This window comes from Myotis yumanensis, unplaced genomic scaffold (genome assembly GCF_028538775.1).
Source record: "Myotis yumanensis isolate MYYU_CA2020_CCGP unplaced genomic scaffold, mMyoYum1.0.hap1 SCAF_3, whole genome shotgun sequence".
NCBI lineage: Eukaryota > Metazoa > Chordata > Mammalia > Chiroptera > Vespertilionidae > Myotis > Myotis yumanensis.
In genome coordinates, this window is record NW_027223754.1 from 212,320,310 (window position 1) to 212,343,756 (window position 23,447).

General features: G+C 61.8%; 1 protein-coding gene across 2 annotated transcripts in view; it reads right to left on the minus strand.

Annotated features, from left to right (window-relative positions):
• The window catches only part of SHISAL1 (shisa like 1), an 89,266-nt gene that overhangs the window by 31,225 nt on the left and 34,594 nt on the right, over positions 1-23,447 (minus strand). Inside the window, exon 1 of one of the 2 annotated variants that reach the window (XM_070408025.1) lies at positions 18,413-18,684. The exons of the other annotated variant lie outside the window; for it this stretch is intronic. The gene's annotated coding sequence lies outside the window, so the exon portion shown is untranslated. Of the gene's footprint in view, positions 1-18,412; positions 18,685-23,447 lie in introns of those variants that run through there. 2 annotated transcript variants of the gene reach the window in all.

Sequence of the window (23,447 nt, forward strand, 5' to 3'; positions counted from 1 at the left end):
CTGAGGTGTGAGCCAGAACAGAAGAGGGGGTGGCAGACCCAAGGCTGAAATACTGAGCCATGATGAGTACTCCCGGTGAGTGCTCCTGGGGGAGGGCCCTCCTGTCTCGCCACAGGCCTCTCCACTCTCTTCTGCTCCGCCTGTGCCCGCCTGCACCCCGCACCCCGCACCCCGCACAGAGCCTGCTCTGCCCCGCGGGCTGTAAGCTGCTTAATTGCTCTGAGCCTGGGTGTCCTCCTGGCCTCCCTCAGGGCCCTCGGGGAGGAGGAAGGAGATTAAAGCATTTGAAAGTGCTTAGGAAAGGATTTCCACTGGGGAGCCTGGGGATCCGCCCTGGACAATGCACTTGGGGGGGGGGGGGTGGCGCAGGGAAGGTGGGTCCTCGAGGATGACGCCCCCCCAATGTTGGCCCCATCTACAGACGGGGAGGCCCAGGTCCCTCTGGCCCCTGTCAGGGGAGGCTGCCCCAGTTTTGGAGCTGAGGCTCCAATCTGAGAGCCGGTGGAAAGAGGAGTCCACCTCTGCCACGTGCCCAGCCCTGTCTCCTGCTGCTCCCCCTCCCACCAAGCCCTGCATATATTGGGGGAGGCTGTCACTCACACCTGGGGTGCCCCCTCCCCCCGGTTCCTGTGAGTAAATCCTGTACCACTTCAGAAGCTGCTCCAGTGCCCCCTCCTCCGGCAAGACTGCCTGGATTCCATCAGCTGGAAGGAGATCATCTCCATTGAGGCCTATCGTATTCCACCTCTTCTTTCATTAATGTGTTAATTCACTAATTCATTCATTGATTCTCTCGACATCTACTCGCTGACCACTGACTGTTGAAGGGACCTGAGAGGGCGGGAGCCACTGCCCTAACGGGCACTGTGCAAGGACACCCACCAGCCACGCCTTGGCCTCCATGCCCTACTCTATCCGCCCAGGAGGGGCCTGCCAAGGCCTGGCCAGCTGGCCATTGTGGCCACAGGGTGTGGGCTCCCACGTGCCACAGACGGGTGAGAATCCCAGCCCGCCAACGCCGGCCCCGGGCCCTCGGGACTGTCTGAGGGGCCTGAACAGTGGTCTCAGGGCCTGTGGGAGGTTACCCTGGCTGGTGGGAGTGCGGGGCCTGCACACCGAAGGTGTTCCCCGCCACCACGGGCTGTGTCCATCCCCTGTCCAGCACGCGCACACTCCCTGTGGTCTGCTCAGTCTCCTTGGCCACTCTTGGGCTGCTGGACAAGGTCCAGGTGGGGAGTCTCTGGGTTGGGCTCAGAGAGGTGAAGTGACTTGCCCAAGGTCACACAGCCACTCAGCAACTCAGACAGGAGGCCAACCCAGCCTCCCAATGTACAGTGCGAGGCCCGCCAGAAAGCACGTGTACACAGACAGATTAGACTTATCATCCAGCTTCTATTTCCTTGCAAACTAGGAAACTGCCCACAATAAAACTCAAACAGCCGGGGCATTCTGGTGAGCGGGACTCTCCTGAGCTCTGACGGCATCCGCGATCACGCGTCGGGCAGGCATCTCGGCGCTGCCCCCGGTCAGCCGGGGACTGTGCTCCCACATTTGAGGATTATTTTTAAACATCGAATCTGGTGAGGCCGAGAGGAGAGGAAGGAGGGCATATGAAGGGAGACAGAGCCGCGGAAGATGAATTCAATCCCAGCGGGAACGCAGATCTGTGTTGGTCAGGCAGGCGAGGCAGGGGAGGGGTGGGGGGAGTGGAGGCAGGCGAGGCAAGGGAGAGGCGGGGGGGGTGCAGGGAGAGGAGGCAGGGGAGGCAGGCGAGGCAGGGGAGGCTGGGGAGGGGCGGGGGGGGGCAGGGCCACTGTGTGTGCAGGAGGGGCTGCCGTGGACACACAGGCCTGCCACGGGCCCTGCCCTAAAGCCTGGAGATTCTCACATCTGGCCCACCCCTTCTCGGCCCACCATGCCTCCCCCGGGGGCTGGCCACACGCATCACCTCTTGCCTGGACCAAGTCAAGGGCAGCCCTGCCTAGTGGCTGGGCCCTGGGCTTGGGCCACACTGTCTAGGCCAGTGGTCAGCAAACTGTGGCTTGCGAGCCACATGCAGCTCTTTGGCCCCTTGAGTGTGGCTCTTCCACAAAATACCGACTTCTGCGCATGGGCCCCGAAGTTTCAATCACACTGTACGTGCGCGCTCGCACGTGGTATTTTGTGGAAGAGCCACACTCAAGGGGCCAAAGAGCTGCATGTGGCTTTCGAGCCACAGTTTGCCGACCACTGGTCTAGGCCATGTCCTAGCTCCACCTTTTGTAACCACACCCTGTGTGCCTGGGACGAGCCTCCTCAGTGCCCTAGGCCCTGGAACGGGGACAAGAAAAGTCTCTAATTCACTGTGACGATCGAATGGAAGGACACATACAAGCCCTGGGGACAGGCCAGCGCGCAGTGGGTGCTCCCAACGCCCGTGGTGAGTGCCCGCTGTCTCTGCCCAAGCCTCGCCCACCATCCAAGTCCCAGGGGACCCCAGCGCCAGCTTTCTGACCACCCACCTGCCGCTAGGAGTTCCGGTGGCTCCGAGTTCGCTCACTCCTGAGGCCCCCGCCCCGTGTGGCCTGGCCCCGGCTGCCACCTGCTCGTCTCTCTGCTCCTCCAGGTCAGCCGTCCGGGACCGGCCTCTCCTCTGGGCCTTTGCACCTGCCGCTCCACCTGCGTGGGCTCCCCCCGCTCCTGCCTGGCCGTCCTTCTTCTCGTTAGTACCAGGACGCTCACTGTGAGTCAGTCATTGAACAAGGGCAGGGCCTGGGGCCTCACCAACAGGCCTGAGGGCAGCGGGTGCCAACGGACAGGTGGCGAAACCACCACTGGGAGACAGCAGCCCAGGCCGGAGCGCCCACCTGGGCGGGGTCACGGGAGGTGAGCAGAGCCCCCTGGCTCCTGCCACCCAGCTGCACTGTCGCCTCCCCAGGTGCAGGAGGAGGTGAGGGGCAGAGCCAGCCCTCAGACCGTGTGCCCCGTCTACACTGACTGATGAGTGTGTCCATACCCAGCAGCACACATGCACACACGTGTGAGCGCACATGGCATCCGGGGTGAGGGTTAGCCTCCGGCCGCTTCCCCAGTTCCCTGGCGGTGCCGACCTCATCCGGAGCCTGCGGGCATCTGTTTCAGGACGACCTCCACGTGCAGGGGATCAAACCTCCCTCCGAAATGCGACGTCCGGGAATGAACACTTTGGGAGCCATGACAGCCGCGTGAAGCAAGAGCAGAGCGTGTCCTCCTGACCCCACGTGCCACTGGAGGGAGCAGCAGGCGGCAGGAGAGCGGACAGAGGCGCTGCGCCCCGCGGTGGCCGCGTGCATGCACGGGGGACGGTCACAGGCCGAGAGCGACACGTTCACGGGCAGCGGGGTTCTGGGCTGCACGGCCAGCAGCACCGGCCACCGTGACCCGAGCCCGTGGCGCCAGCCCTGTGGTGGCCCCTCACCCACATCCTCTCAGTGAGCATCGTGCAGGCCTGAGGTGCATGCTGCTCCCATCTCCACGGCCTCCCTCTCGCCATGCAGACCTGCCAGCCCAGCCTGGCCCTCCCCGTGTCCTCGAGCTCCTCAGGGTTTCCCTGAACTGCTCCTGCCACTCGACCCACCCTCACCTGAAGAGGAGGCTTTCAAAATACAAGCTCACCACGTCAGCCCTGTTAGAACCCCCCGAGGGCCTCCCACAAGGCATGGGGTGAAGACCAGGCTCCTGCCAGGGTCCTGGCTGGGCAAGTTACTTCACTGGCCTCAGTTTCCCCACCTGGAAAATGGGCACCAGGCCCCACCTGGCAGGGGTGCTGAAGGAAGACGGAAAGCACCGGAAGTGCTAGCAGGGTTCGCGACGCAGCCAGCCGATGCTCTGGAGCGGCTCTCCTCTGCAGCCCCACTGCTGACGGTGCAGGGACCTGGAGACCCCCACGCGCCCTTTGGCGAAGGAAAGGGCTTGAGCACCAGGCCTGCAGGGGCTCGAGCCTCTGCTCCGCCTGCTACTAACTGCCCCCTGCCCGGTACAAGCTCCTCCAGGGGCTGCCTCTGTGCCGCTGTGTCCCCTCTCCATGCTCTGCACACAGTAGGTGCTGAATAAATGTTTGCTGCCCAAAGAGCAGGAACTCCACCCACACTCCCTGGCCTGGGTGCCAGGTTCACTTTGTTGCAAAGAGCACGTTTTCAGACCCAGGCCTCGGGGAAACCCTGATTTTCCTGCCGTGGCCGGGAGTGACCTTGGGCACCAGCCTCGTAGAGGAAGTGCTCCCTTTAGCCAGCGAACCCCACCTCCCGGGCTCTGGTGGGAGGCTCAGGGCCTGGGCCCCACCCTGACCCTGGCAGGGGGGGCGTCGGCACGGGTGTTAGAACTGGGGCAGCCTGCAGGTTACCACCAACTTTCTCCCTGACGGGGTCTTGGTCCCTCGGCGACACCCCCATTGCCCCCTGCCCACAGGCTGGGATCTGGGTTCAAGTTCTAACCTCGGGTGTATTCCATGGCTCCCTTCCTTGAGCCCTCGCCCTGGGCCAGCTCTGCTTCAGCAAGTCCTCTACGTCCATTATTTTCTTGAATCTCTGAGGTGGGCACTGCTATTCACCCCACTTCACAGGTGAGAAAACCGAGGCCCAGGGAGAGGACAGGCCTGCTCAGGGCACACAGCCGAAGGAAATCCCTGCCCTGCAGAGGTCTGTGTGGGAGGAGGGGCTCCTGCACCAGCCGGCTTTCCCCCCTTCCCCCCTTTCCCCCCGCCCGTGAAGGGAGGGCTCAGCCAAGACCGTCACAGGCCCTCGGCAACTCAGCTACCCTCGGCCTTGCTCTGTTCTCCCAAATTACTTGGCTGCAGCACGGAGATAAAACAGCCCTGGAAATCCCAGCGGCACTTTCTCCCACTGGAGAAGCACAGAAACGCCACATGAAGAATGAATCACTTTGCGTGTCAGCAGACAGGACCAACGCACACACAGGCCTGTCAGGCTGCGGCTCCTTCCCATGGGAGGGACCCTGGCCCGGATCCTCCCTCCCGGGGGAATGCTGAGCCCCGGTTTCCCGTCTGTAAACGGGGATAACACCCCCACCTCGAAGGGGAGCTGGCAGGGATCAAGGAGGTGATGGAGGCATTCACTCATTCACTCATTCACTCATTCATTCATTCCACACTGACTGAGCGGCGGGGTGGCACTGGGTCAGGGACCTCACATTTTGTGGGCTGAACAGACCGTCCCACCCCCAGGAAGCCAGCCTGACACCCACATGCCGTGACCCGGGCATCCTGGTCTGGTTGGGGGGCCCCAGGGGAGCTGAGAGCTGATAGGTAAGCAGGCCTCATCCAGATCTGGTGAGTGTGGGCCGGGGAGAGCACCCCCAGTGAGCCCAGCATCTCAGAGGCCAAGGGGGCCAGTGCATCGGGAGATGAGGCCACTCCTGGCCCTGGCACCCACGAGTCATGAGGACACCCCTAGCTCAGGTGGTGGCCCTCTTAGTGAGGAAGGGCAGGAAGCAGAGCAAAGGAGGAGGGAAGTGATGTGGGGAGGGATGAGCCATTGAGTACCTACTGTGTGCTCACTTCTGAGCATTCTTGGGCCTGCTTGTGAGGGAGGGGAGGGGGAGAAGGGAGTGGCTGGCGAGCTCAGCAGCCAGCCATGACCTCCCCCCCCCCCCCCCCAGGTGGCCCCGGGTGGCCTATCCTCTGCCTTTGCCTGGGGATGCAAAGGCCACCGGAAGCTGGGCAGGAGGGGATGGGAAAGTGCGCTGTGTCCAAGCAGCGGTCACTGGGGCGGGTGGGGCAGGGCAGGCGGGGGAACTGGGAAAGGGCTGGAAGGGAGGACAGGGTAGGGGAGGGAAGCAGACTCAGAGGCCGGTTGCCCGCTGCAGGCCGCCTGCGGGTTTGAGAAGCCCTGGCTGGGGCGGCCCAGCGGGCAGGCAGCAGATTCTGGGGGCACCAGCAGGCCTGCGGGTCCTCCTGGTCTCATGGGGGGCTGGACACGGAGGAGCAGGGGGAGGGAGCCAGCCGAGTTCTAGCAAACCAGGCAGCAGCCCCTAACGGGCGCCGCTGCTGTGGCGAGAGACTTGTCAGCTGTGATTAAGCGGAGCTGCCTTTAGGCCCATCCACTTCAAACAGGCACACGGGGCTGTGGAGGCCATGGCGGCACCGCCCCTCCCCACCGGCCCGGCCCCACCCTGCGCGGCTCACCCCTCCTCAGACCCGGCTCCACTCCTGGGGTAACAAGCTCCCGCCCACACTCTGCACCTGGCACCGAAGCCGCTGAGTGGGAGGTGAGCCAGCGACTGCCGAGAGCCAGGCCGGGCTGGACGCACGTCTTAACTGTGCCAGTTGCCCTGTTGGTGGTCACACGGGCCACGGTGCCAGACCGGCCTTCCCGGCACTCCCGGTGGCCATGGCCGGACAGCAAGGGAAGCGGGGGCAGGAAGCGAGCTTGCAAACCCTCACTCACCCCACCAGCTCTCGGGGCCCAGACCTGAACACACAACAGCCTCATTCAGCTCATCTCCACTTCTGAGGCCCTGGCACCCCAAATTCGTTGCACCCCTATCTGAGCTTCTCAGCCACCCTCAGCCCGCGGTCCCCTGCTTGGCTTTGCTGCCTCCCTCCGCTGGCCCAGCCCAGGGCCAGTCTCCAAGGAGGAGGGAGGGGTGAGCTGCTGGGGGGTGAGGGGCCGGCCAGGAGAGGGGGAGACCTGCCACGCACACCCCCAGTCCTCATGCCTGTCCCCGAGCATGGGCGTCACAGCGTGTAGATCAGCGGTTCTCAACCTGTGGGTCGCGACCCCTTTGGGGGTTGAATGACCCTTTCACAGGGGTCGCCTAAGACCATCGGAAAACACATATATCACCACATATTGTTTTTGTGATTAATCGCTATGCTTTAATTATGTTCAATTTGTAACAATGAAATTGGGGGTCACCACAACATGAGGAACTGTATTACAGGGTCGCGGCGTTAGGAAGGTTGAGAACCACTGGTGTAGATGCAGAGGGAAGCCCAGCCCTCAGGCTGAGGCCACTGTCAGTCGGGGGAGAGCTGGGCACTGGGAGGACAAGCCCCTCCCACTTAGGTCCTCCGTGGGCCGACTCTGACCCCCTAACCCTCCACATCAGCTTCCTGCTTTTCGAAAATGAACATCGCTTACAATGGGGAGAAACGGCTACGTTTACAGCAAAGGTTGACATCGAGGCAAACAGTATTTCAGTCTAATCAGTGCGCTGTGGGGAATGCCAGCTCCATTTCCTGGGGAGCGAAGGCAGCATTACAGAACATTCACCACAGAGCCCGGGGTGGGAGGGGGGGGCGGGCACAGAGGGCCACAGCCGGGCTGGACAGAGGGCCGAGTGCAGGCTGGCTGGGGAGCGGACGCAGTTGCCCTATGACCCTGGACCTGTGACGGCCTCTCGGGGCCTCTCCCTGTGCGTGGGGTCCTGACCCAGCCTCACATGGGTGGTGTGGGGATTAGATGAGACAAGCCATGTGAAACCAGGGCGTGCCGGGTGGGTGGTCGGCAGGGTGGGCACGCAGGGTGGGCACACAGGACTCCCCTCCCTTCCCTCCTCCGCCAGCTCAGGCGTTGAACATGCTTATTTTAAAACAATGAGCATTTGGCTCAGGTCGGGAAAAACGAAACGTAGGAGTTGTTGTCAGGAGTGGGCTGGACCGCGCCTAGGAAAGGAGGGGGCGTTTCCGTGGGAGGCCCCTCGAGGTCTCAGACATACTCCTGGCCCAGGGACAGGTGTGTTGGGGGACATCCAGTCTTGGGGTGGCGGATCTAGTCCCAATCCCACCTCAGCAACTAGCAGATGTGTGACCGTGAGCAGATCACTTCATTCAAAGCCTCAGTTTCCTTCCTGCCCCCCCACTTCCTCTCTGTCTTCCAGCCATCATTCAGGCAGGAAACTTTTAATGAGCACCTACTACACGCCAGTCCCAACTCTAGACCCTGGGGGCACAACCTAGACAAACATGCTGGTCCCTGGCGTGGAGATGCCCTGGGCTGAAGGAGAGGCCAGGCCTCCATGCCTCCCGCCCCTGTCTGCATAGGAGGGACCTTGCTCAGGGTGCCGATCTTGGCCACGTCCCCGTCTGAGGCCCCTGCAGACTGATGGCTCCCCAGAGCTGATGCCCCTCTGAGACCCTTGGTTGCCAGCCTGGCACCGGGCATGGAGGAGGAGAGGGCAGAGGGTGGAGGACTGAGCGGTTAGGGCGGTGGGGGAGGGGGCGGCGAGGAGGTGAGGGGCCCAGCCCTGGCCTCGGACAGTCTGCAAATAAACTGCCGCTCATCCCTCTTCCCTGCTGTGAGGGAGAGAAAATAGCTTTCACACTACTTTCTCTTTTTTTTTTTTTTTTCCACTTCACTGCTTCTAAATCGATCCAGAACAGATTGTCCAATTGTTTGAATTTCAGAGAAAATCTCCTAATCTTTCCCGAGTCCTGCCCAGAATCCTGCCGGGCCTTCCCCTCCCCCTGTGGCCCTGCTCTTCGGCCAGGCCCTACCTGGACACGTGGGCTGCCCTGCGCTCGCCCGCTGGCCTGGGGGGCCTGGGGGGCCTGGGAGGCCTGGGGGGCCTGGGGGGCCTGCACTCCCAGGCATGCTCATGCCCAGGCCCACTGGCCCTTCCCCGGAAGAGCAGGCTTCGCTGTCCCCCAAAGACCGCACTCCCGGGCACCGTGGCCGCAGGGCACCTGCAGGCCGAGTGGAGTTCGGGGCTGCAGCTGCCTTCCTGTCCCACCAGGACAGTGCTCTGCGTGCCCGGCTGAGCCACTCAACCTCAGCCTCAGGGGACCATCGTGATCCCCGTGGGCCACAGCAGCAGGGCCAATGGGGGTCATCTCAGGCACCGACAGGATCCACTGCTTGGGGCTGCCTGGGGCAGCTGGGCCAGGGTCAATCCTAACTCCGTGAGGTGATGGATTGATTAGTGATGTCTGCTCCAGACACAGTAAAGGCCGGTGGTGGTGCTTATGCCACATAGCTGCTATCCTTGGTCTACAGAGTCAAGTCCAAACTCCTTAACTTCCCTGGGTCCTCAGGGATGGTCCAATGCCGACGGCTACAGCCTCACCTGCTCAGCTTTCCACAGATGCCCCAGGGCAGCCGTGCCCAAGTCCTGGAAATCCCCCAGGCTCCTTCCTCTGGGCTCCGTGAGCCTTGTTCCTCTGCCTCAATGTCCCCCCACCCGCCATCCCCTTGGGTGCCGCCTCCTCTGGGAAGGCCTCCGTGATGCTCCTCCCCCTCACCCCAGGCAGAACTGCTCCCCGTCCTCTGTTAGAACCCACACTTGCACAGTCCCTTCCGTGGGACTCACACCCAGGGCAGAGGAGGCAGCTGTGCCCATTCTTCCTGCGGACCAAGAGTTCACCAACGCCGGCCTTGGGAGCCAGAAAGCACACTATTTAAAACTTATAAATTGTTTATTTCTGAAAATTTCTATTTAGTACTTCAGACTCTGGCTGACCGCGGGAACAGACTGCAGAAAGCGAAACTGCAGGGAAGGGGAGACTGCTGTATCTTTACAGGTGACAAAGGCTACTCAAACGCATTATCTTTGCACATCATGGCGGCCTCCAGAGGAAGGCAGCATCTTCCGGGGTTCCGGAGGGACCCACGGGTCAGACACACAGAAGGGGAAGCCACAGTCTGACTCAGCTGTCAGCTCCAGAACCAAACTGTCCAGGCCAACAGGTGACCTGGGCCCCCAGACTCAGGCCACCATCTCCAGTCCCCTGAAATGGGGACAGCAAATGTTCCTGCAGAGAAGAGACTGTGTCTGGCTACAAGACTCATTCCTCCTCACTGTTCATGCCCTAAAGGGAAGCCTGTGCCCAGGCTTTTGCCCCTGCCTGTGCTGCCCTGATCTGAGACTTCTGATGTTTCTTCATACCCATCATTCTTTCATTCACTCACTCATCTTCTATCCATCCATCTGTCCACCTATCCATCCACCCATCCACCCACTCATCCATCTATCCATCTATCCACCCACCCACCTATCCACCTATCCATCCACCCATCCACCCACTCATCCATCTATCCATCTATCCACCCACCCACCTATCCATCTATCCAACCACCCATCCACCCATACATTCATCCACCCATCCATCCATCCACCCATACATTCACCCACCCATCCATCCATCCACCCATACAATCATCCCCCACCCCTCCACCCATCCACCCATCCATCCATCCATCCATCCATCCATCCATCCAGCTATCCATCCATCCATCCATCCATCCATCCATCCATCTACCCATCCATCCATCCACCTATCCATCCACCCATCCATCCACTCATCCATCTATCCATCCACCTATCCATCCATACATACATACATCCACCCACCCACCCACCCATCCATCCATCTATCCACCCACCCACCCACCCACCCATCCATCCATCTATCCACCCACCCACCTATCCATCTATCCATCCGCCCATCCACCCATACATTCATCCATCCACCCACCCATCCATTCATCCACCCATCCATCCATCCACCCATCCATCCATCCACCCATCCATCCACTTACCCATCCACCCATCCATCCACTCATCCATCCACTCATTCATCCATCCATCCATCCATCCATCCATCCATTCATCTATCCATCCATCCATCCATCCATCCATCCATCCATCCATCCATCCATCTGTCCATCCAACCCTTCATTCACAGACAAGTCCAAAGACCTGGGCTGGGTGCTGGCTACAGAGAGCAGCTCACAGCTTCTGGTGTCCTGGTGTCAGTCACCCCCTGTAGCGGTGGTGATCATCATAATAGCAACACTCACTGAGCACTTACTGTGTGCCAGTCTCTGCACCGAGCACCTCCCTCCAGCAACTCATTTAACTCTTGAGAGAACCCGGGGGGGGGGGGGGGGGGGCGGGGTGCTATCACCATTTTTAAGTAAAGACACTAAGGCTCAGAGAGGTGATGTAACTTGCCCTGGTAGCACAGCTATTAGTGGTGGGAGACTGGGATTTGAACCCTGACAGTCCCTCCAGAACTCGGTGGGAATAAACAGTTCATGGCCAGCGATCCAGGAGCCTGGAATGCTCCACTCCTTGCCTCTGACCCTCACAACCACCCTTGTAAGCGTTACCAACCCCGATTTGCACAGGAGGACACTGAGGCTGAGAGAGTGAAAAAAGCAGCTGGGCGCTGGCCACAGGTAGGAGGCGGAGCTGGGTGTGAAGCCAGGCAGCCCGCTGGAGCTGCCTCCTGTCTCACCAGCTCTGTGGTTGCCATGGCGCTGGGCAGGCACCACGCGGTCTAATGGCTCGGCCTGCTTGGTTCATTTCCTCATTCAATCAACAACCACTGTGGTGGAATCCCCGGCTCTGGGGTTCGATGACCAGGCTCGGTTCCTGCCTGGCTGCCTCACTGAGGGGCAGGAGTGATGTTAACTGAGGAAGCGTGATGTTCCCGTCAACAGGGATGGAGTGGCAACACCGCCCTGTGTGCTAACGAAGCACCTTCGGCAAATGGATCTTATCTGGGTCGCACAATAACCCGTTTTGCAGATGGGGAAACTGAGGCTCAGGCGTTATGTAACTTCCCAGGGTCTCAGCGTGAGGAGCAAGCAGAGGGCAGCTTTCCCAGGTGGAGCCCTGAGCACGGCCTTGGTGATTCCAGGCTGCTCTCGGGGGATCTGTGCCAGGAGCCCGCCTCCAGCTCGGCCCGTTGCCCTGACGATGGGCCTCAGCTCAGAGGCGTAGCTCATTCCCCAAAGGCCTGGAGGTCCCAGGGATCAGATTCCCGACAGTTACGCCCAGATGACGCCACATTCCCGACCTGCTCCCTGGAAAATCAAACAACAAAGACCTTCAGAAGCAAGCCCAGGGGAGGGGGTGCTGGACTGGGCTGAGCGGACGGCTGACACCGCTGGCCCGGCCCCTGGGACTCAGGGAGGATGCTGGGGCTCCCCCACCCCCATTTCTGGATGCAGAGACAGAAGCTCAGAGTGGGCACCTGAGGAGGAGCGAGGCTCAGGTGGAGGGAGAAAGGGAACGTTGTAGATTTTGGTATCAGTGTCTGTGGTTCTTGGACTTTTTTAGAATTTCCATAGAATGGCTTACCACACTTGCCACCACCCCAAGGCTCATAGCCTTGGGTTTAGAGCCCTGTCTGGCTGTGACCCTGATCCCTCACTTTGGGCTCCATTCTCCTAAGAGAGACTTGGAGACCAACCTCGGGGTGCTTGAGGGTGCTGGAAGGAAAGGGATGTGAAAGGGCTTTGTAACAAAGGAACCTGCAAACACTGAAATCTGAAGATGCCACGGGGGGGCCATGCCTGTCTGAAACCCACTTCAAGACTTTCCTCAGGCTGCTCCTGCTCTTGACATGTCCACTGCCTCTTCTGCCTGGCACACTCCTATCCACCCTTCAAGATCCAAGCCAGAAGTTACCTCCTCCAGGAAGCCCTCCCTGACCACTCAGGCCGGGTGGGGCCTCACAGAGGTCTGGTTTTCTTGTGTTCTCCTGCCCATAACAAACACACTGCAATGCCCACTCCCCCCCCTACCCCCAGGGCAGGGTCCTGTTCTAATCACCTCTAGTCCCCTGGGCCCAGCACTGGGGCTTGCCCAGGGTAGGTGCTCCGGAAGTGTGGACGAAAGCTCGATGCCGTCTCGGTGGCTCTGTAAATCGGCTGCACACAGAAGATGCTCCAACCACGGGCAGGAGCCCAAAGTGAAAGCAGATCACGGTGGATTCTGTGCCCGCTCAGGGCGCCGGGAAGAGAAGCGCGCACTGGAGTCTGGAAGGAATGTGCCTTTATTTTTAATTTGTGCCAATATCTACGAGAGCGGCACTTTATTCTCAGTCCATTATGCGACTCGGGGCTTTGGCGCTGGGGATCTGGCGCAGGAGACAAACTTTCCCAGCCCGGCTTCCCAGTGCACATCTCACAGCCGAGCTGAGCCTGCGCCTCTCGCCCTCCCCCTCCCCCTCCCCCTCCGTGGGCACCTCTCTGGGGCCTGCCAGGGAGGAATAATCAGATTATGCAGATGGGTTTTCAAAGATCACGGTTTGTCTCATTTTCCAGGGAAGTGTGAACCAAAAAAAAATGTTACTTTCCCTCCCAGGGCTCCGTTAGAGCTTCCAGAACTGAATTCAGTGTTAAACGGGTGTGATTTGGGAAACCCGTGCATTATTTCTTAATTTCTGGAAGGCGATTGCGTGCGTCTGCGGAGGTGGCTGTGCGTGCGGACAGATGGGCGGCACGGGGAGTGTGCGCCCGGCACGGGAGGGGGGCGGGGGGGGGCAGGCTGTCGGAACAGGCGCAGCGGCCGCCCCATTCATGTCTGACGTGGGGAGATCTGGGAAGGGAGGCATTTGCATTTCATCTGGCTTCTGCTTTTCCACTTGGATGGCCAGGGCGGGGCGACTCTGAAGCCTGATTTCGGGAGGGAGAGTTTTAGGGCAAATTTCACTGTCCGAGGAGTGTTTGCACCCCTCCCCCCACTCCCGGCAGCCGCCTCAGCGGCCTCCAGACCATCAGTGCCCATCGGGTTGGCATCCTATCAGTGCACATCCTTGGCCTCCCAGGGCGCCCTACTCAGCTGCTCTGGGCCTCAGTGTCCCCATCTGCATGTGGGCGAGCAGACAAGCTTCAGGCTCCCTCACAGGCCTTGCAGCGGCCGCTTCCGCGCCCCCCGCCATCACAGCACAGCGCACAGGCCTCTCACACGCTGGGGTCCCTCTCTTTGCCCCCCCAACTATAAGCTATGGAGAGTGGGGCTCCCGTGCTGAAAACCCCACTAACCTTCCCCCCACCACTCATGGCCCCGCATTGCTGAACGGGAAGCCCAGGCCCAAAGGGCAAGTGCTTTGCCGAGTGGCAAAGTCGGGGTGCTCAGAGAGGGGTCCCCAAGTTCCCAACCTGGTCACAGCCAAGGAGGACAGGAAGCAGGGGCTGGTCAGAGGCGGGTGCCAAGTCAGTCGTCAGCCCAAGTCCTGGTCATGTCTAGGCGAGGAGCTCCCCGGGGGCAGCAGGGGTCACCCAGGGAGAAGGGGTCGGGAGTGCATGTGCTGGAGGAACGCAGGAAAGAGGGAGGTGAGGAGGAGCCGCCGGGACTTCCTCCCGGCCAGGCCCTGTGCAGGGCGTTTAGGAAACAAGACCCCGCTGTTCTTAGGGGTGCACTGTTGTTCCAGTAACTTCTAGAACAGTGGTTCTCAACCTTCCTAATGCCGCGACCCTTTCATAGAATTCCTCATGGTGTGGTGACCCCCAACCATAAAATTATTTTCGTGGCTACTTCATAACTGTCATTTTGCTACTGTTATGAATCGTCATGTAAATACCTGATATGCAGGATGTATTTTCATTGTTACAAATTGAACATCATTAAAGCATAGTGATTAATCACAAAAACAATATGTAATTATATATGTGTTTTCCGATGGTCTTAGGCGACCCCTGTGAAAGGGTCGTTCGACCCCCAAAGGGGTCGCCACCCACAGGTTGAGAACCGCTGTTCTAGAAAGAGCAGCGAGGCTGGGAAAAGCCTCACGGGGGGGGTGGGGCTGGGGCTGGGGTTCTTGGTTCACTCGAAGGTCCATGCGCATCTTCTGTGTGACTCAGCCAGGGAGGAGCTAAGGCAACAGAGGCTGAGTTAGAAGGGGTAGAGCATCCCCAAGAAGAGAGGTGACCCCTTTCATCCAAGAGTAAGACGGGCCTCCTGGGCCCGTCCGGAGCTGATACACAGGACAATGACTAGGCTGTGAGACGCAAGATCCTGACCTGCAGTGGCTCACTGCCCTGTGTCTAAGGAGCCACCCTGACCCCCACCAGGCACTGGCCGGGCTCCGGCCTGTGTGGTGCAGTGATTAGGTGTGCCCTAGCTGGGTTACCGTTCACCTCTGTGAGCCTGTTTCCTCATCTGTATGACAGGACCGATAACGGCCAGCTGGCAGGGTCAGCGTGAGAACTGAGACGTGGGCTCCGTGCTTGTTCAGCACAGGGCCAGGCACACAGTGGGGCGCCGGGCTTCTACCGTCAAGGGCAATCCTATCGCCACGGCGGTGCAGTCAGGGCAGCCGGCTACCAGATCTGGGTGCACTGGCCACCTCCCTCCCAGAAGCCGCGGACTGCCCCTGAGGTGGTGCCTCCCACAGCCCAGTGGGGAGGGAGGAGGGACCGGCCAGAGTTCGCTTGTCTCAGAGTTGGAAACAGACTCATCTTGTCCAAACTACTCCTCCCTCTACCGCCCACCTATGAGCTCCCACCCAGGCTCCAAGCCTGACCATCCCCCCCTGCCTCCCCACCCCTGCTGCCTGAGCCCTCACCAGTCGGGGGTGGAAGGGTCCAGCTCCCTCGCCATGGCCCTGCTCCAGCTGCACCATCTCCCCCTGCTCTCTGGGCCAGCAGCCCCACCCCACCCCTGCCCCCCTCCCAGCCCCCACCCTCTGCAGGTCCCTCCCTCCCTCCACCCTGCGGTCTGCATCTTTGCCCAGAGGGTCTCTGTGAGTGCACTCTGCTCCCCCCTCCTTCTTCTGGTGGACACATGCCTGCTTCTGGGCCAGGCGCCCCCGCCAACCCCTCCTCAGGCTTTCTGGGGCAGGTGCACCCCACCTGCACCCCCACCACCTTGGCTCTCCGAGGCAGAGCTCCAACCCCACTGACCTATTGGGGGCCGTGTTCTGAAGAGCTGCCGAGGGCAGAGGTAATGCCCTCAGTGGCCGACTTGGGGGTTTGCTGAGCTGGTGGAAGGGGAGGGAGGGAGGGAGGGATGGATGGACAGATGGTGGATGACCGAGGGGGTGGCTCTCAGCGGCCTCCTGATGTCCCTGGGGTGGGCTCAGTCCCTTTCTCTCTCACTCATAAAGGTCTGGGCAGCACGGGCCCTGCCCCCACTCCTCCTGTCCTGTCCAGCTGCCCCATGAGCTCCAGGCTGGTGGCCTGAGAGAGTGGGGGTGGGACACACACACCACACACATTCTTGAACATGCATTCACACACACATACACACACACACACACACTCACATTCTCACACACACACACATTCTCACACATACACACACACACACACACTCACATTCTCACACACACACATCTCTCACACACACACACATTCTCGAACATGCATTCACACACACATTCTCACACACACACACACATTCTCACACAGTCGGGGGTGGAAGGGTCCAGCTCCCTCGCCATGGCCCTGCTCCAGCTGCACCATCTCCCCCTGCTCTCTGGGCCAGCAGCCCCACCCCACCCCTGCCCCCCTCCCAGCCCCCACCCTCTGCAGGTCCCTCCCTCCCTCCACCCTGCGGTCTGCATCTTCACACACACACACACTCACATTCACACACACACATTCTCACACACACACACTCACATTCTCACACACACACACATTCTCACACACACACACACACACACTCACATTCTCACACACACACACATTCTCACACACACACACTCACATTCTCACACACACACACTCACATTCTCACACACACACACACACACACACTCACATTCACACACACACACACACACAGAGCTCAAAGTCAAACTGCTTCCCCTCACCTCCCAGGAAGGTGATCCAATACTTCCCAGATGCCTAAGGCAGAGCCAGGAATTCCGTGTGATGGTGACATTAAAGAAACAGGCAGACCCCCCCTCCCCCTCTGTCCCAGGCTCCCGCCTGAGCTATGAGGGGCAGTGCCCCGGCTGCATGGAACTTTCTGGCACTTCTTACTCCACACTCCACCACAGTCAGGACGCACAGCGAGCAGCATCCCTGGAGAGGGGATGGCTGTCAGGGAGGTGCCTCGTCCTGAGCTGTCGCATATCCAGGGGACAGTGGGGGTGTTACCCCCAATTCTGGGCAACCCTGGCCATCGTGGGGATTGTCCTGGGCTGGCACTGGGACTTGAGGGTTATTCTGATTCAGGTTTTAAGTAGCATTTCCTGCCACACTCAGCCCTCCTGTCAGGGAGGGAACCAGGGTCCACGAGGAACTGCCTGGCCTGGTGTGAGCGGGGCCTGCCGGGCTGGCCACACAGCCAGTGAGAGTCACAGGACACCCGGGACCAAGGGCCCTGAGACACGCTGGCGTCCAACCCTCCCTCTAAACACGAGGAAACCAGGCTGAGAGCAGCTCGGGCAGCTGCCTGGGGCCACAGGGCCAGCAGCACACAGACCTCTCAGCGCTTCCTCTGACCGCACAGCACCCTTCTGGCGGGGATGGCTCCCAGGCCACTGTACAGATGGAGAAGCAGAGGCTCAGAGAGGTCAAGCTCCCCGCTCAAGGTCACCCAGCCCCGGAGAGGCCTGGAGGCCCCGCTGTGACTCCGGTGCCCGGCACTGGCTGCTCTTCTCTTCGAATCTCTGTCTGGGCTTCCTGGGCAGGAGCCAGGGCTAAGGCAAAGGATCAGAGGCCGAGCGCAGGGCAGGGCAGACACGGAGGCACATTACATAACGCCCCTTCCCCCTTCCCGGCCCCACCGCCCAGGGGTGCCGCCAGGCCACCCACACTGAGAACCTGACTCCAATCCGAGGACACTATGGCCCCAACAACTGGCGCTGGCTCTTTCCAAAGACATGACAGTTGGAGGCGCCAGGACGCGCTGGCTTGCCCCTTCCTCTCTTGTTTCCTCTGGCTGAGTAGCAAATACAATACGAATAATGATAATAATAATTAGAATAAATATAACCTGAAGACGCGTGGGGTCTCGTTGCCATGGCAACCGCGGGAGCTAATCAGCTTCCGAGGCCGCTGCCGGCCACCGGGCCCCAGGCACCGGATCAATACCAAGTCGGTCCCGGGAGGCGGCGGCAGCTCCGCTGGGGTCACGCAGTGGGCGGACAGCGAGGGGCGCGCACTTAGAAGAGCCTTCCTGGTCGCCCGCGCTGCACAGCCGGGACCCCAGATCCGGCCGGGGCTCCAGGGAGGCTCCGGAACCCTGTCAGGCGCGCACGGGGCTCCCGGTGCGCTCCCGGACTGGGTCCTCGGACTCCCGTCCTGCCTCGGACGCGGATCCCAGCCCCAGCAGCCGCGTCCTGGCACCCTGCGCCCCGAACTGCTCCTCCACCCCGGCGCGTCCTCTCCCAGGGTTCAGCGACCCCGACCTCGTGAGCCCTGGCGCGGATCCCAATGCTTGGGCACCGGCCGCCCCACACGGCCCCTGCCCCCAGGTTCTCCCCCTGGGCGTCCCCAGCTCCTTTTCACAGCACCCCGATCTCCAACGCACCGACCCGGCCTCTCCCCGGGCGCCCTCTCCTCCCGCCGGCTGCGGGCGCCCGCACCCCTTCTCCCGAGCCTGGGCGCCGAAGACCCCGCCCCCAACTCGCCGGGACCCTCCTCCGCCAGGAGCTCCGCCCCCCGGGCCCTTTCCCCAAACGCTGGGACCCCGGCCCGGGCGCACCTTCCCCCCGCGCAGCCTCCGCCCGGCCGCCCGGGGCGCGGCTCACCTCGTGCCCGCCGCCGCTCGCTCCTTGCTCCGCCGCCTGGAGCCGCGCCCGCTGGGCTCAGCCTCCTGTGGGGCCGGGGCCACCCACGCCCCCGCGGTGCCGCGGCCGCCGCAACAGTTGTCCCGACTCCAGGGGCTTGGGGGGACGCGGGGGTCCGGGCCGGCGCAGGGAAGGTGCCCGCTCCTAGGCGCGCGGGGCGCGGCTCGGCGCTGGGGTGCGGGCTCGGGCTGGGGCTCCGGCTGGTGGTCCGGCCGCCGGCCGCATGCCCCTTCGCCCGCCCGCGGCTACAGTGCGGCCCGAGCCGCCTGCCCACCCGCCTGCCCCGCGCCCCGCGCCGCGCCCGCCGCTGCCGCGCTCATGCTCGCCGGGCCCTGCGCTCGCCGCCGCCGCCGCCGCCGCCGCCACTTCACTCTTTGCCGCTCGTCGCTCTCTCGCTCGCGCCCTCTCTGCTGCCCCCTCTCCCAGCTCGTGGCTCCCAGCCGGCCGCCCTGCCGCGCGGAGCTCCCCCTCTCCTGCGCCCTCGGCGGCCTCTCTCTCTCTCTCTCTCTCTCTCCCCTCTTCTCATTTTTCCTTTCGCAATCTCTTTTCTTCCCCTCGCGCGCGCTCCACCCTGGTGCTTCTCTTAACGTTCCTTTGGCGATCCCTTCCTTCCTTCCTTCTGTCCATCCCTCTTAGCATCTTCTTTCCTCCCTGCCCTGTGGCTCTTTCTTCCACTCCTTCCTTCCTACTTTCCCTTCTCTCCTCCCGCATTCCTTCCTCTGCTCAGCTCCTTTCTCTCTCCTTTATTCCTTTCTTCCTCTCTCCTCCCTTCTTCTCTCCTCTCCCCCACCTGGCTCTGGTTCTGTCCCCCAGGCCCACCACACACTCACCTGCCTCCCTCTTGGTTGCTCAGGCTCTCCCAGCCCCTCCTGCACCTGCGCCAGGAGGGCCCCACCCGCAGTGCCAAGCCAGCCCTTCCCTGCAGCCAGACCTGCTGGAGGTCAATGCCAGGGGCCAATGTCAGGGTCGGGTCGGGTGTGAGGATCTCATCAGGCAGATCCTCTGTCCACTTTCCTAGGAAAAGCCCAGCTTCTCTGACCAGAGCAGAGACTACTGCTTGGGCCCCTCTCCTGTTCCCGCCTCCTTTTCGCCTCTCCTCCTGGCAGCCCCGCCCCCCCATTTCACCCCTCACTTGCAGGACAAGGCTGTGCTAGACTCTGTGTGGCCTCAAGCCAGCTCCCTCCCTCACCCTCAGTAAGCCTCAGCTTCCCCACCTTCCTCTGTCCCTGACCCAGTGACCTCCAGTGGCAACGAAGGTCATGTGGGGGCACGTGGTAGTCTCCTGGAGGACCCCACAGAGGGATCGCCTTTGGGGAGGGGCGGGAGGGGGGGTTGAGTGCTCTCAGGGGCAGGCCAGTTCCCCGCCCTCGACCCCGTCTCTCACTGCCCTGGACCCGCTTCATTTCACCAGGAGCTGGGCTGAGCCCTTTATATGCCTCGTTTTATTTATTCCTCACCATTTTACAGATGGGGAAACTGGGGCTCAGAGAGGTTAGGACACCTGCCCTGAGCCACACAGCCAGCGAGGAGCAGAACCAGGACTGCAGCTCAGACCCCGCTGACCTTCAAGCCCAGGCCCCACACCCGAGTGCCAGCGCTTTGCTGGAGCGCCTTCCTCCTCACCAAGACAGCCCTTCAAGGACGGGCCTGTCTCCTTCAAGATCCCAGTGCGGAGGGGCCGGGGCCCAGGCCAGTGGCTGAGGCACCTCACTGGAGGGTGAGGGAGGGAACAGTGCCAGGGTGCCCCCTGCAGGAAGCCTGCGGCTCTGGGATGCCTCGTCTCCCATCTGCAGCCCAGGAATTCATGCCCCTTCGCTCTCCCTTAGATATGGTTTGAGCAGATGCTTGGGGTCTTTGAGGCTGGGGGGCGCACGTGTGCACGCGCGCACGCAGGTGTGTGGTGTATGCATGGGATGGGTGTGCTGTTTGTGTGGTGTGTGTGCCTGTGTGTGCCTATGTGTGCATTCAGGGCGTGTTGAAAACCTCCCTGTTGAGGAGAGCCCCCCTACCTCCCTCACATCGCTCAACAGGGCTCTGTGTCCATCCTGGGCTCAGGTGCAGCACTGGACACCCAGAGATGAGAGAGCTCACGCCGGAAGACGCTCACAGACTGGGCGGGTGGCACGTGGGATGTCAGACCTCGGCAACACCCATTCTCTAAGCTGGAACACAGGCACCCCTCCTGGCGTCCGAGGCCCTGTGCCCGCTCACCCAGCTGCCTTCCCAGCCTCCTCTGCAGCCACGCGCCCTGAGCTCAGCACACCCCCGTGGGCTCGGCACACCTCCACCACGCACCTGCTGTGTGCGGGGCTGGCTGCCCTTGCTGTGCTCCCAGCGCCCGCACCTCCCCCTGCCTTGCAGTCAGCCCTGCACCTGGACAAAGCTCCTTTGCCTCTCTGAGCCTCAGTTTCCTCATCCACAAAATGGGGATGATTCCACCCACCTCAAAGGGTCAACGTGAGGATTAAATGAGAGGCTGTCAGACAGGAAACCGTCCTGCCGATTATCCTGAAGTAAATGCACGCCTGGCACTGAGCAGGTGTTTGATCTGCATCAGTGTCCCTTCCGTTCTTCCAGGAGGTCACGGGGTGGGCAGGCGAGAGCGTGGACTTGGGAACTGGTCAGACTTGGGTTGAACCTCAGCTTGGCCACTCACCAGCCGGGTGACCGGGGGCAAGTTCAGGCCCCTCCCAGGCCCTGCGCTCTGGTCTCCTGCGGCCGCTGTAACCACGATCACAAACGTGGCGGCTAAAACCACACGCGGGCAGTGTCTTACAGAAACCCCCAAATCCGCCCCACTGGGCTGACATCGAGCTGTCAGCAGGGCCGCCTCCCCTGGAGGTTCGAGGGGAGAACCCCAGCTCCCGATGGCCGTGGGCATCCTTGACTTGTGGTCACTCCAGCCTTCAAGGCCGGCGCCTTCCAGTCTCTCCGTCCCGTCTGCATGTGGCCACCTGTCTGAGCAGAGCCCCCGTGGCCCCCCCAGGACACCTGTGGTTCAGTGTGGGCACCCCGATAATTCCGGATAATCCCCCATCTCAAGACCCTTCTCAACCACACCCGGAAAGCTCCTTTTATCTCTGGCTGCACAGGAAGCACCCCGGTACCAGGGATTTTGACAGGAGGGTATCTTTCCGGTGGGGAGTATCCTCCATCTCCGCACTGTGTGGCGCGGAGCAGCACGAGGCAGGCACGGGGAGGGGGGACGGGAGGGGGGCAGGGGTGACAAGCAAGGGCCCTGGCACCATGGATCCTTCAGCAAATATTTGTTGTCTCCAGTCTGGGCTGGGCTGGGCTGGGCTGGGGGAGGGGGAGTGATGGGCAGAGGGGGAGGGGTGGGAGAAGGGGAAGAGATAAGTGGGGAGAGAGGTGATGGGGTGCAGGTGATCACACAGCCCGCCATGGGAACCGTTACCAGCTCTATCCACGCGCCTTTATCCGTTCCTATTTACTATTCCCTGCCTTCGGGAGGCCTGCTCCCCCGCAATCCACGCTGCTCCCAGGTTGGGGGTGGGGCGGCGGGCTGGCGGGGAGGGCGGCCTGGCGATGACTCACACTCCTTCTCTCTGGTGGAGAGCAGCCTTTTGAAAGCGCTGGCTGGGGAGGGAGCTAAATTTAAACCCAGGCTTCCCGAGAAGATCACCTGCCACGTCAAAATCACTGCCATTTCATGAGACGCTGGGGGCACGCGGCACTCTGCCACCGTCCAGGCCCCAGGCTTCTGTGGGCGGGCGGGCGGGTGGGAGGGAGGCACTCGGAGGCCGAGACCCTGGGTGGCCGTGGGGCACGGGTCACAACAGCGGGCCTCCAGCCTCCTTGTCATCTTCTCCCCTCCCCCACCTTCTTCGGGGAGCCATCCACCCTCCCAGGACCCCTAAGTCCCTTCTTCTCCGTCTTCAAAGTCAGGGTTCCAACCCCAAGCCCCCACTTCCCAAATTCAAGACATGAGGAACAGGACTCTGAGGTTTGAAACTCCCCAAGACACCCATCGAGGCTGTGGCCAAGCGGGGTGTGGCCTGTGCCCGGCCTCAGGGGTAGCTGGTCCCTCCGTGGAGGGGGCTGGTGGGTGGTGGGCAAGCCGCTCACCTGTCGGAGCCTGTTTCCTTACCCACCCAACGGGGATGAAGTAGCACCTGCAGCAGCTACTCGACCCCCCTGGTGTACCCCAGGAAAGAGGCCCTGAGCTCGGGAGAGGCCCAGGGCCCTGAGGGCGGAGGAGCCCGCCAGCAGCCAGGCCTCCCTCCCAGCCCGCCCCCCGGAGGGTGAGGCCGGTCAGGTCCTGGCCACCCTGTTCCCCTCTCGCTCCTGTGCTCCCACAGCAAAGCCAGAGCCTCCCCGTGGCTGCAGGGCCAGGTCACAGGGCGGCAGGGCAGGCAGGTGGTTAAGGCTCTGGAGCCAGAGCAGTGAGCTTGGTCCCCGCACCCCGCTGTGGCCTGGTGCATGCTCTCAGCCTGTTCGCTCCTCTGTAAGGCCTGGTCTTACCTGCGCGGAGCCAGGCGCGCAGACGCTCAGGACGCAGAAGCCTAGCGGTGGCCGCTCATTTTTAATCCGCTCTGGAGGTTTGGGAGACTCGACGCCATGAGCTGGTCGCTGGGTCCCGGAAGCCTCTCCCTGCGGCCAGGGCCTCGAGGAGCCGCCTCCTCCCTGCTCCGCCCGCCTCCCTCCCTCGGGGCCACAGGTGAGAACAGTTTCTGTTCCGGCCCGCAGGAGCCTGGCGGGACCATGGAAGCACCTGGCGCTGAGAGGAGACAGGGCTTCCATCTGCATCCAAAGTGCACAAGCAACCCTGGACCTTCCCCTCGGCGTCACTGAGGCTGCGGTCAGCGGCAGAAGGGCCTTTGCAGGTGCAATGAAGCTGACTTCTCAGCCGACCCTTAAAGAGGTCACCCTACGTGCCTGACCTCGCCGCACGAGCCCTTCAAAAGCGGAGTTTTCTCCAGGGACAGCAGAACAGGGGGTCGGAGAGGCCAGGGTGAGGAGGGATTCCCCAGGAGGC